General features: G+C 38.8%; 1 protein-coding gene across 1 annotated transcript in view; it reads right to left on the bottom strand.

The window, feature by feature from the left end:
• Positions 1-13,030, bottom strand: part of ACAP2 (ArfGAP with coiled-coil, ankyrin repeat and PH domains 2) — a 59,690-nt gene that overhangs the window by 43,538 nt on the left and 3,122 nt on the right. The window lies entirely within an intron of this gene.

The raw sequence follows: 13,030 nt of genomic DNA, 5'->3' as shown, positions 1-13,030 counted from the left end.
CAGCATAACTGTTCATGGAGCCACACTGTTTACCAGTAGTAGCCAGCCTTGGGGAAAAAAAAGTAATAGGAAGTTTTCTGTAATGCTGTTTGGAAAATTGGATCAGACATTTCACATTGCAGTTCTACAAAAAACCCAGATCTTCCTGGAAAAAGTTATACTGGCAGAGAAGAATGATTTGGAGCAGGAATTTCTTAAGCCAACTTATAACCCTGAGGAGAGACTACACACAACCACAGCTTTACTGTCTCTTGCTAATTCCATTCTAATTCCACTCTAGTTCACATGAGTACAAGCCAAGAACACAACCTAAAAAAAAAAAAAAAAGAGAGAGAGAGAGAGAGAGAGACTGGATCAGGCCCCAAGTTCAGGAAAAGCAGTTTTTTAACAAGAACAGTTCTGAAAAACGCTGCCAATTTCTTGCAGATCTCAAACACTGAGCATGACATTCCCAGCTTTTGCAGATTTCACTACATGTAGTTGCATTCCAGTTCTTGCACCTCAGTGCATTCCCACAGTTATGTCCCAGGTTTTATATCCAAGCAATCCCTGCAGCTACATTTTAGCTTCTCCTTCTTCATTAGCTTCAGACCATGAAGGATTTCAGACAACATCAATTTCTCTTTTACTTTCTTTATTTTTTTTCATAAGTGATTCATTTCCATTTAAGTCTCTAGTTGATCTTGTTTCGGAAAGCATTAAAGAGAATTAAAAAAAACCAAAACCCAAAGGAAGGAAAAGCATCTCAATATTTAGACTGCAATTTTGTATTTGTTTGTTTATAATCACAGTGCAACAAATTTTTATTTGTTTCTTTGGCATTAACATAAAAGCACGATTAAGTAGCTTGTTTACAGAACTGCAGCAAGATCTGATAAGAGTATTATTTTTTTAGTGTCTTTAACTAGCAAAGAGTTCTAGCTCCACAGGACTTAATGAGCTAAAAGTCTAAGACTCAAAATGAACAGAGATAAAGGCAGTTAGAGCAGGCAGAATGAAGACAACACATCTGTTCAGTAATTAAACCTCTATTCCAAGAGGCAAATTTTAAGACAGAATAAGCTCAGCTGGAAGAAGTAACAGCAGAACATCAAAAAAATGAAACAATGAAGGCTAGGTCAAGCAAAAAAGTATAAACAAAGCAGATAGAGGTATCATATGAGAAAGAGGAGATACACCCCACTATCACCCAGTTTATTGCAGATCTTTGAAATGCCACAGGCCTCTGAGGCACCAGGCTGGTTCTCTGGGCTATTTCCCAGCACATCTATGTGATGCAGGGATGGCATATCTGGGCCCTATTGCTGGATATCGATCAAACAGCTCTTGGGTTCCAGACAAACCTCACCTTAATTCCATGTTTCTTTGCACAGAAGTGACTACTTTCACTGTTTCCACCACATAAAAACTAGTAGAAGTTATTACCATGCAACATATTCACAGATATATTAGTCCAATACTGGATTACAAGCACAAAAACAATGGAGAGGATGCCCTCAGACTATCAGAATATAGATATATACATCCAATTATGTACCACCTAGCCACAAAAATTGTCTTCATGTTCTCATCCTGGGTTAGCAATACATGAAAAACAGCTGATCTGAGCAGTGCTATGTTAATGCTACCCTTAGTTTTTCTTAATATAATACTTTTGAAGCCACAGAATAGAAAGGTGCATTTCTCTCAGAAACATCTGTGTCAGGCATAAAGCTCACAGAAAACTGTCGTAATTCTGAGTAAATGTCATGTCCACAGCCAAGACCCACTGTCCAGCTATAAACACAGGAAGTGGGGTGAAACAGCTGAGGACCAAGTGCCAGACCCGACACGTGATAAAATAGCTGCTCTCAGTGAAGTGGGAGCTGGGAGCAAGGTTTGCCTCACAGTGAGCCCAGCCAGAAGGCTCCAGCATTAGGAATAAGGATCAAATCAGCTCCAGCGTATGAGTCAAACATCTGTGGCTTCCCAAGATGTTCAAATACTGCATGGCAACGCATAAAACCAGAACAGCTGCTTAAGGGTGGAGGACAACTTTATAAATGAGCAGTCTCCCATACTCTTCATGCTCTGTAATGAGGACTCTCAGGAATGTGTTTCTTTGCTCTGCTGTGACTTCTCTCCTCCACTACCCCCCTAAAACACAGTTCAGTTTGCTAGATACAGCTTCCTGCACAGCTGCAGTGCAGGAGGAATACAGGAGATGATGAAGAAAACTCAAGACCTGACTTTGCAGCCTTTTTAGAAGAGGAGAATGTCATCCATCACCCAGCCCAGGATACGTGAAGGACAGCTGAACTCTGACATCCATCACTGCACTCCCTTTGAGTGACCACTGAAAGACTTTCTTCCAGGTTAAGGTACTTTGAGAATCCCAGGAACCAAACAGAATGATGATGGATAAACTCTCCCCTAAAAGAAGAATGGGTCACACAGACCAGAAGCTGCAGACATGAGCTAAGGAAACAATTTATCCTGGAGGAATCCGCTACACACCGCTGACCAGAACACCACACACACTGTGGACACAGACAGGGGTCTGGAGGGCTTCTGTTTGCTCTCACAGAAGAGTGGTGATCACCAGTGCTTTTAAAGCCATCTCCTTTTCAAACAAAATCTTAACTACCATTGAGGCCACATCCTGCCTTTAGTCTTTTGTTTATTCGTTCATCATATTTTAGTTTGCATTTTCAGATTGTGTTCCTGAAAATGAGGAGGCTGGAATCAGTAGTCACTCTTAATCAGATGCCAAAACACAACAAATCGGAGGGGTCAAAGGTGCTATGGGCAACTAACTAATAATTACTAATTCTAGAAATAATACATCACTATAAAAAACATTCATAATAATAAAAGCCCTATAATAAAGTCTTTTTTATTTTAATTGAGAAAAGTTTTGATTCGTTTCTTCAATATACTTTCACAAGAACAGGAACAAGTCACAAAATCAATTACTATTCATTCCAGGGCTTTTGAATACATTCATATATTTGGACTCATGAAATGGAAATAATGGATTTTTACCACTGCAGTTTCAATGGCGTTACTGCTAAAGTCTTGTTCTCAAATCTTAGAAAGACTCAGCTCTCTTATTTGCACATATTCTATGCAGAACAGCTTCTTAATGCACAACTTAGACTTCACTAGAGATGACATCCTTTCAGCCAACATCCACTACACCCTAAAGACAGCTTGAAAAAAAAAGGTACAACTGAATGTGAAAACCTGGAAATGAGATGTATAAGTGCAAGATAAGAATATGAACCTGATGATTTAAAGGAATGTCTCCTCCTCTGTGTCAGAGCCTATCAAGTGACAGATAGCAAAAAGGACAGTAGACATTAATCAGAGGATAGACTATGACCTGTACTGTGATGCAAAGGCAAATTGAAATGCAGGTGTATCACAGAAGATATTACACCTGCTCCCTGTTTGGTCTGGTTTGTCTCTCCCTCTGCCTCCTCCTCCCTTTCCTCCCACAGCAGCTGCACCTTCTGATGCAAAGCAATTACTCACAGATGAGTTCAGAAACAGGCACAGACGGACTGCTGAGGGCAGCCTCAGGCCAGGGGAACACACCCCACTGTGACTAATGCCCCTGGACACTGCCACTGTCCACTGCTCACCAAGGGCCATTGCTGGTCACCCAGCTGCACAGGTCCCATCCACCAGCACAGCTGCACAGTGGTGTTACTTTTCAGAGGAAATCTTCATACTTGCATGGGTTAAACTTCAGGAGTTTTGTATCTGTGTTTTCCCCTACCTTGCTGAGGCCCTGCTGGATGGCAGACCCACCCTCCAGTTTGTCAGAATTCCCTCAAATCTCTGCCTACTTCATTTGATTTCCCTCATGTATAGTGAGATATACAAAGGCACGTTAACCAGCATGCCAAGAAGGAACACAGCTGGGACATGTGTTACGGCACTGGACAACCAGAGACTAAAAAAGAAACATCACATACTGAGGGACAAAGAAGGCATACATGGAACAATACGGCCTAATAACTTCAGATAACAGCACGGATAGATATAAGAAGAGTTTTACAACTCATGAGATGTGTCATAACCATTAATATGGTCTGAAGAAAGAACACTGTTGCAAGCCTGTCATAGAGCCCATTGAAGTCCTGGTTTGGCACTGCAGTTTTTCCCCCCTTGGCACAGGGCCCCTCCACACTGAGGAACAGATGATGAACTCTCCCTGACACACTAAGATAAAATTCCTCATTCATGCTAGTACTCCTCACATTATTAATTCTTCAGTCATCACCACACAACATTTTATCAATAGCTTGGAAAAACTTCTACATACCCTACACGAACAGTAGGGCTTTTAATCAGAAAGTTGAACCTCCACCCTGAAATCCCAGGAATTTTCTATGAGCTTGAGGGATTGAAATACAGAAATACATTTCCTGAAGAGAAGACTATGATGTTGATGAATAATCCAAGTTTTCAGGTATGCAGAAAGCACTATCTGCATTTCAAATTTCCCTGGAGAAACAGGAATCAAGTCCTCAATATTAAAAGGATCATTCCTCCACTCCTCTCAAGCCAGAATTCTCTTAAAAAATAATCAAATCAAATAAAGCAACGGTATTTACTGAATTCATAAAATTATTAAAGCAAAGGTCTGCTTGGAGGTTATCACTTTTTAAGGTTGTCTGCGCCTACAAGGTTTAGGTTCCTCAATAATTCATATGGTCTAATATAACAAGTAGGGCAAATCCTTTTAAGATGTACACTTCACTTAATTTGTTCTTTACTGCTAGACTACACACAGCTCAAAGATAATGAACATTATAAACAAATCAGTCTTCAAAAAGGAACAAGTTCTATTGCCCTTAACATACATGTCTGGAAGCCAAACTCATCACCACTAAACTTGCACTAGCATTTAACAGTCTGTATCACCCAGTCTATCACACACAGACTGCAAGGACTCCTGTGCTACCTGCTGGACCTAAATTTTTAAACTTTTTCTTTCACTCCTCTTTTGCAATAAATTGCCAGAAATGCCTAACAGTGCTATTTTCCCAATGGTTTTGCCTAATAATTTTTTCCTAAGCTTCTTCTACCCCAGAAGTGCCTGACAGTAAGCCTAAGCAGGAAATCAGCAACCTGTTTCCTCCACAAAGAGTCTGAGAAGCAGGATTGTCTTCATCTTTCAACTTCAGTGTTTTGTTCATCAGAAGACAGCTGTTAACAAGATAGGGACACAATTGTGACCATGAAAGCTTCACAGAAAAGAAGCTGATTACACTGCAAGTTGATAAGAATGCAACACACCACAATACACATGCTGCATACTCTTGACTAGTGATTCCAACATCCAAGATTGGGTGAAAAGCTTTTTAGGTGGACTTACTATCAGATAAGGCACTAGGACTACAGTATCAATATCTTGCAACAAAAAAAGGGGCAGCAGAAAGGAGCTCAAGGAACTGATGGTGTTGTACAGAAGCCTTGCTGCTGAAAACCTGCCAACATCACAGAGCTGCTTTAATCTTTTAAATCCCAGCAACTATCCAGGATCTTGAACAAGAAGCAGCAGGAATGACGGATTTCAACATTTGAAAACTCAAATATGTAGTAGGGTCAGGAAGTGGAAGCATAAATATAACCATCAAGCGACCAACTGCAAAAGATACAAGATAGGACATGAATGGATACACCCTGTTAGCCTCAGGATCTGGAGTTACCAGACAGATGCTAAGGAGTCCTATCAACTTTGCTTATAAAAGCTGTAAGTAATAACAGTCTGAAGAACATTGAAGACACTAATCCCTGATTTGGAAAGACACCCCTTATGTACCTCACCTGCAGGCAATGCAGAAAGATTAAATATCCCTACATAGCCCCAGCACAGCATTCTCAGGATCAATGTGCTCAGAACTGATAACAGCAGCACTTCACCACCACCACAGGAAACCTCATGTAAAGTAGAGGCAACTAATGGTCTGCATACTGTGCAATTAAACAAAAAGATACCATATAATCTTAATATGGAATCTTGTGTTTGCTTCAATTTCAGAAAAAATAGGTAGTATCTGTCCCTTTCTTCTTGTAACTCCCTTAGTTGCTGATTTAAACCTTACACCATAGTAAGAGGAGCACTGCTGTGTACAAACCAGGATAAGCTGGCAAAGCCTTTGTAACCGGAGCTCACCACGTTTCACAAGAGCTGAGGACCATTAGCTGTCTACAATTCCAGTTTTATCAGATGGATCTTCTTTACTGAAACCTGAGGAAAGTTTCAGATTTGCTATGAAGACTGATTCCACAGCAAGTATTTACCCTTTTTGTCCATTTCAGAAGCTGAATATTTCACTAATACACTTTCACAAAACCACAATGCTCTATTTAACAGTCAGAGAAAAGGCTGCAGCTTTGTCATAATAGACAAATTCTGAACCTGGATTTTTTATTTAGATGTATGGATCTCACACTCAGTAACCTAAAGTGCATTTTACATTAAGCATTCTATTGTGCAGTTTTATGGTTCCTGCATACTACAAAAAGCAGCTTGTTTGCCCTTTACACCTTTGCCCTGAAGCAGTCAGTCAAATTAATTCAGTCTCAGACCAAAAGAGTGCATAAGCATTAGAGCAGGACAATAGAGAAATACAGTGTATTCATATAGTGTTTTCCTCAAATTTACTGTTTTCAAATTGGCAAAGGCCAGTTGTCTTTCCTCCTCATCTCTTTCAAATGATAATGATAAACTAAAAAAAAAAAAGACATTTGGAATTTTATAACATAAAAACTACAAAATGCATGTACACCCACAGCCCTGGAACTTCTTTGGGTACATTTAGTATCTTTTCTCCCACTACTTTTAGTCATCAAGAGATTTAAAAGACCCTGGGATTTCATTCATCTATCAAAGCTAACTGCAGGTAAGCTGTTTTTCAACCAAACAGAAGCTTATATATCCTTTAGTAATTATGTTAAAGGTTTTTCATTTCAAATCAACTGCAAATATATTCAAACAAAATCTTGAAAGCTTGATATTTACAACACAGCAGATATTTTGTAATAGCAGGCACATTCAATGCTTACCCATGTCATTTTTCATCTTTTTTGGGGGGTAAATCAAGTAGGATAGAATAAATAGGCAGATACATTCTTCAAAATCAGGCATTTGACAAAAGAAATGAAGTTAAATAAATACTTTTAAAAATCATTCTCCACAAACTGGAGATTCTTCTGAAGAATAATCCTGTAGATTCTTTTGAGGAATAGTCCCACAGAGAAGGTGTGTAAATGTGAGTAATCTTTTTAAACAGAGTCCAATTTAGCAACACACAAATTCAGCCAGAAGCTGCATCCTCAATGAAACATCAGATTCCTCAATTGTCTTGAACAGTTTCCTTAATAGTAACCCTGTCTGGCAAAGCCAATGCAATTGTTCTATTGTTGAAATGTGCCTTATCTGATCAAATGCTGGTATCTATGCACAGATACCCGAATTAGTCAGCTAAAGCTCCCTTGGAAATGACAGAGCAGAAGCACGTGATTTCCAGGGTGCAGCTCACCTTATCCTGACACATATGGCTAGAACAAATCAAGAGCCACTTGGGATCAAATCTTAATGAAGATAAATAGTTGTAAGGAGCCTAAGCCTCAGATCTGGCTTAAGAGGAGGGATGGTACACAGCAGATGAGATGCATTCTCCGTTTCCTGTTTAAGGAAGTTAAGAGAGAAGGGGCCTAGGTCATTATTTACTAAACACTTTCTATAGACAGGAACTCCAACTTACATGAATGGTACAAGTCTAGGATAAAGACAAGATACAAGCTTCATTTCCAGTTGGCCTGTGAGTCTTTGCAGTGCCTTTTGCTAGTGCTAGTTAAGATCACAAGGCCCAGCACTGCTGCACCTACATTATTTTTCTTCTTCACCCACTTAGTTCTTATTTGGATTGTCTTAAACCAAAAGTACAATAACAGCATATTATATAAAACCAATAACTGTTTTAACACCACATGTTCTTTACACTGAAGTTCATCACAAGAATACGGTCAAACGCTGAGTCTGATACTTACACAAAGTACTCAAAACAAAAACCCCCAAACCCCACACTAACTACATCGTTTTATGCTAAAAATTACCAACATTCAGACACCACTAGTGCCCACTGACCAGCAGCTTGAGCAGCAAGGGAGTCACTGGAGAGCTGGAATCTAGGAAGGCATCAGAGGGTGGGACAGGACTTCCAGCACAGACTCGCACCAGCCACCACCTCCGTGCCCAGCAGAGAGGGATCCTTGCTCAGACCGCACAACAGCGACAGAAGAGGCTCAGTGCCTCCCTGGGTAGAACCCACACAGCAGAAACCCAAACCCCATCCCCTAGGTCATATTCCACATCTCTTTTTTGACAGGCAGGGATAATATTCATGGCAGAACTCTGAATACAACACACTTTCCCTTTGTACCAAAGGAAAAAATTTGAATTTTCATTCTAATTTCCATCTACAACATGTCATTCTAAATATCAGTACACTAAATTGTTATGTGATCTCCAGCATTACATAAGTTATACATATTTCTAACAATAACTACAAGATCACTAAAAATTGAAGACTAGAACATTTCAAATGCACAGAAATGTGTGTTTGATATGCATGTTCCTACTTTAATTAACATCTGGCACACAGAAAGATGGAAATCTGCAATTGTCTTGCATAGAATATGGGGTTTTAAATTTTAGCAGATGGAATACATCACATTACATATGACTTATCCAATTTTTTTGTATTATATCCAACTTCAAAACTTCAAAATCACATCATGCAAATTCTCACTAGCTCTGCTTTATGTTTATGAAGACAAAACTGTAAGCAGAGATCTTCCTTTCATGACTGGCTGAAGGTAGATCACAAACTCATGAAATGAAAAGGTAGTTTGTGCATGTGCATCTACTGCCAGATTCTTGTACAAAACCACAATACAAGTATTTCAATGCCCATTAATATTGAAATGTGAACTACAAAAATTATCCAAGGGTATTGTGCCCGAATACTACAGAGTCTTAAAATATCAAACAGATAACTCAAAACATGAAAAAGGAATTCTGATTCACTGAAAGACTCATGCCACACTAGTAAGTTTACCAGCCACCTGACAGGCACCTTATCTGCTCAAATCTCCTCTCATTCATAAAACAAACTTGAAGGAACTATTTTGCAACAAATTATTTTCTTAGTCTATCATTGTGTCTTGTCAATTTGAAAATGTATACATAACATCACTCCATAAATTAGATTTCTCCTCACACAGGCAGTGCATCACAACAACACAACTGATTGACTCTAGGTCTGAGGCCTGGCTACTTCCAATATTCATAAAGTAAACACTAACCATAAAGTCATTATTCTGCCACATACAGAAGGAATCCTCTTGAAAAGATTATTAGGAAGGCAAAACAATCTTTGAGTCTACTGGACCGGTTAAAATTGTTCAGTTTATGATCATAATGATAATATCTACTATTTTCCATGTTCATAATATAATCTTTTAGTCATGTGAAAGAGTGACAACAACAAAATCAGGATTTACATTCCCTCACTCAGAAGTATGGAAAATTCCTGCATGTATCCAAACAACATCACAGTCCACACACTAATCTGCACGTTCTCCCCATGGTCTTCCACTGCAAACAGCAACTTTAGCTGTTAGTTTTGTTACAAATCTGCCACTAGCAAAAAGCAAAGCACCTAAATCACTGCCTAAACTCACAGGAATATCTAAACCTCAAACCAGCAGTATCTGCTCAGAGATCACAAATGCATTTACACGGTTTAAACTTCTACACATGTTCTTAAAATGAATTCTGCATGTATAAGTGAGAGGCAAAAAAAACCTGACAAAATTACTCAGAATTTATTTTTCTATTTCCTGCCTATGTAAACATGACATTTCTGCATTTGTATCACCTTGAGATACGAAACTGATTCAGGCAGCAAGGCCTGCATCAAGACTAAGGCAGTAAATTGTGTTTTGGAATGGAAGTTAGACATTTTCCTTTCCTTTTTTTTCTCCTAAAACAGGTTATAAGAACAGAGTTTGCTTTGGGAAATTTTTAGAATTATTTACTCCACTAAAAAGTTAGCCATAATTGAAGCCATATTGTTCACTGCACGAAGTAAGAACAGGAAAAATGCTGACTAAATAACGTGGTTCTGAATACAAGGTTGTCAAGAAGCTAAGACTGAAAAAAGATCACAGGATGCTGCAAACATTGCTGAAATCAGCACATTTGCTATTCAGAGGCCAACAGTTTAATAGATATGTACAATGAAAAAATAGCCACCAAAAAGTCCATCTAGCCTAAGACACAGGTTTCTATTTGATAGCTGCCACCTTCCCAATTTATATTCTATTTACTGACCCTGTTTTCCAGAGATTTTAACATTGCTATTCCTCCTCTCCCAAAATATATAAAACTACCATCTCCATAACTTTAGCTCTTAATGTAATTACACGAGATGTGCTTAGCCAACATAAATGAGACACTCCAGGCTAAAGAACCAAACCTCTTCAAATCTATATTTAAAACCTGAAAGACTGTAAGGACTTGGATAATTACGGTTCCACTGCACACATACATAAGCTGTCCTTCTAATTCTGCAAGTACTCATTAAAGATCAGTTGTACAGGCTTAATTAACATCAGTTCTTCAGCAACCATCCTGCTGCTGTGCTACAGTAATGCTATGATAATATGCAATTTTGTGACTACTTCCACTATAAGCTCCTATCTCATTGTGGGTTTTTTTAAAAACATTTCCAGATAAAAACGTAAAAAGACCAAAACTGAGGAAGTTAAAATGTTAAGTTCCTATTAGCAACCTAAAATACAGTTAAGATTTTTAAGTTTGCTCTTGTTTATGTAAATCATAAACAAACAATAAAGAAAAAGAATCACCACTAAAAACCCTATCCTTTGTTATTCATAACTGCACCAGCCAACTTTTTTTAATATTTTAAAATTTTAGATGCACTAAGTAAATGAAGTCCTGATTTCAGGACACATTTCTCTAATCTTCATTAGGAAGAACTGTTACAATTTACTACTAAATTTTGTCAGATTTAAAATATTTCAGTGTGAGAGATTTTTAGAGATGTATTTGAGAGTGATCTTCAACAAAACCTCTTTATTCTTGAATGATTTCCCTCAAAAAAAATGCTCAAACACTGCACACTATATTCAAATATACACCCCTTTCTTTAGGTCAAACATTTTGTTTGTACCTTTGAAAGGCATAGTTACAGATTTAAAAATAAATCAACCATTGACTAGAGCCTGAGTAGAACAGGACAGTCACTGCAATCTGCACAAAAGCACAGAATTAGAAATTTAGAATCACTTTAACTAAGTTTAACTCAACCAGACTCCCAGCAGCATTGACAGGCATGTTGTACACGTGTAACTTACCCCACCAAGACTGTCCTCCACGTCACTTCAGCTGCAAAAAGTGCACTTCTGGAGCCTCATACAGGAAATTATAAATGTTAACCACGTCAGTACGAAAAATGCTAAATGCAAACTCACAAGCAAATGCTTGGCAGCTTTTTCTTTTGTATCTTTTTTCCTATTCTTCTGCAGTACTTTCCATCCTCCCTTGCCAAGTATGTTACAAACTTGCTTTTCAATCCCAAACACCAAGGGCAAAAAGCCCAGACCAAACACTTCTTTGGAAATTTGTTCTAGAACAGCTAGGTAAGTCTCAGCAAAACAAACAATTTTATATGCAGAGTTCTTGGTCTCCTCCTGTTCCCACTTGAAATGTGGCTGAGTTCCTCCCCAGGAGCAGCCTCAGTGATTTCAGTGGAGCCACATCCACGCAGGTGGGCTGAGCTTTAACCCAGGCTGAACACGAGGGGTTTGTTGCCACTCACAGCACCTTGGGAAGCAGCTGCCCTCCAGCACCGAAGGGACAACTCTCCTGATGTTCCTATTTCTACATGTTCTCCAGAAGTAATGAGCAGACCAAAGTATATCAGCTGGGCACTTTTGATAACTGCTCTGACTACCAAACACAACACATTCCAAATAGGTTAAATAAGTCACTTTGTTATATTATTCATGGTTTAAGTGACCAAAAATTTACTACTATTTGGGAAACAGATGCTTAGTGACAAACCTTTGGTTACACAGTGCAAAAGAAGAGAGGTAACAGGCCCAGGTAACAGAGCAGGGCCAAAGCCCCAGGAGAGGAAAGGCAGCACACGGCAGGGAACTCCAGTGACCAGCCAGCCTCACAGCACAGGCCTGCCCACCAGGGCACAGCTTGAGCTCAGGCAAAATGGAAAACTCCGCAGATGAGTCCCTTTGGAGGGATACACTCTAACCACAGTCCTACCCAGGAACACTTTTACTGAGAACGGTAATTGACAACAGTTTCATTTATATTTTGATCTACCTCGTTCTACCATCATCTGTTCTGCAGCTGGGGTCTCGGGAAATGAATAGAAATTTAAATGCAAAAAAATTTAAACTTTGGCAACAGTGACAGGCAAGGACAAAGAAATTCTCTCAAAATCACAGAGCTTTTTATTAAAGCATTTTTAAAGACCAAATCAGCCTGAATGTTTTTGAAGAGAGTTCTACAATTGCACAGATAACAAGCAATTGAATTTTGCTTTTTCTATTATTTGTTGTTTATCAAAACTGTTAACTGCTACTTAGAGCAGCTGTATTTCCACATCACTTAAAATTGCTTCTCCTTTCTAGTAACTTAGTTCCAGTGATTTCTGTGGTTGCTACAGTGATACCTCATTGAGAAAAAACATTCTATAGGTAGAAGAAATAAAAATAAAAGTGAAACAACAATGTAGAAGCCTGTTCCATTAAACTCTGAAACTTACACTCTCATTGTTTAAAGGAGAAGGAATTATTTCACAATGCTATATGCATATCAAAAAACTACTGCAGGAATGCATGATTATGTACACAGAACTTGTCTTGAACAGTTCTTACTGCTCAAGGACTGCTCCAAGGCCCCGCCTCAGCCAACTTCTTC

The sequence above is a fragment of the Prinia subflava genome, chromosome 11 (assembly GCF_021018805.1).
Source record: "Prinia subflava isolate CZ2003 ecotype Zambia chromosome 11, Cam_Psub_1.2, whole genome shotgun sequence".
Classification (NCBI taxonomy): Eukaryota; Metazoa; Chordata; class Aves; order Passeriformes; family Cisticolidae; genus Prinia; species Prinia subflava.
This window is presented reverse-complemented; position numbering and strand designations above follow the sequence as displayed.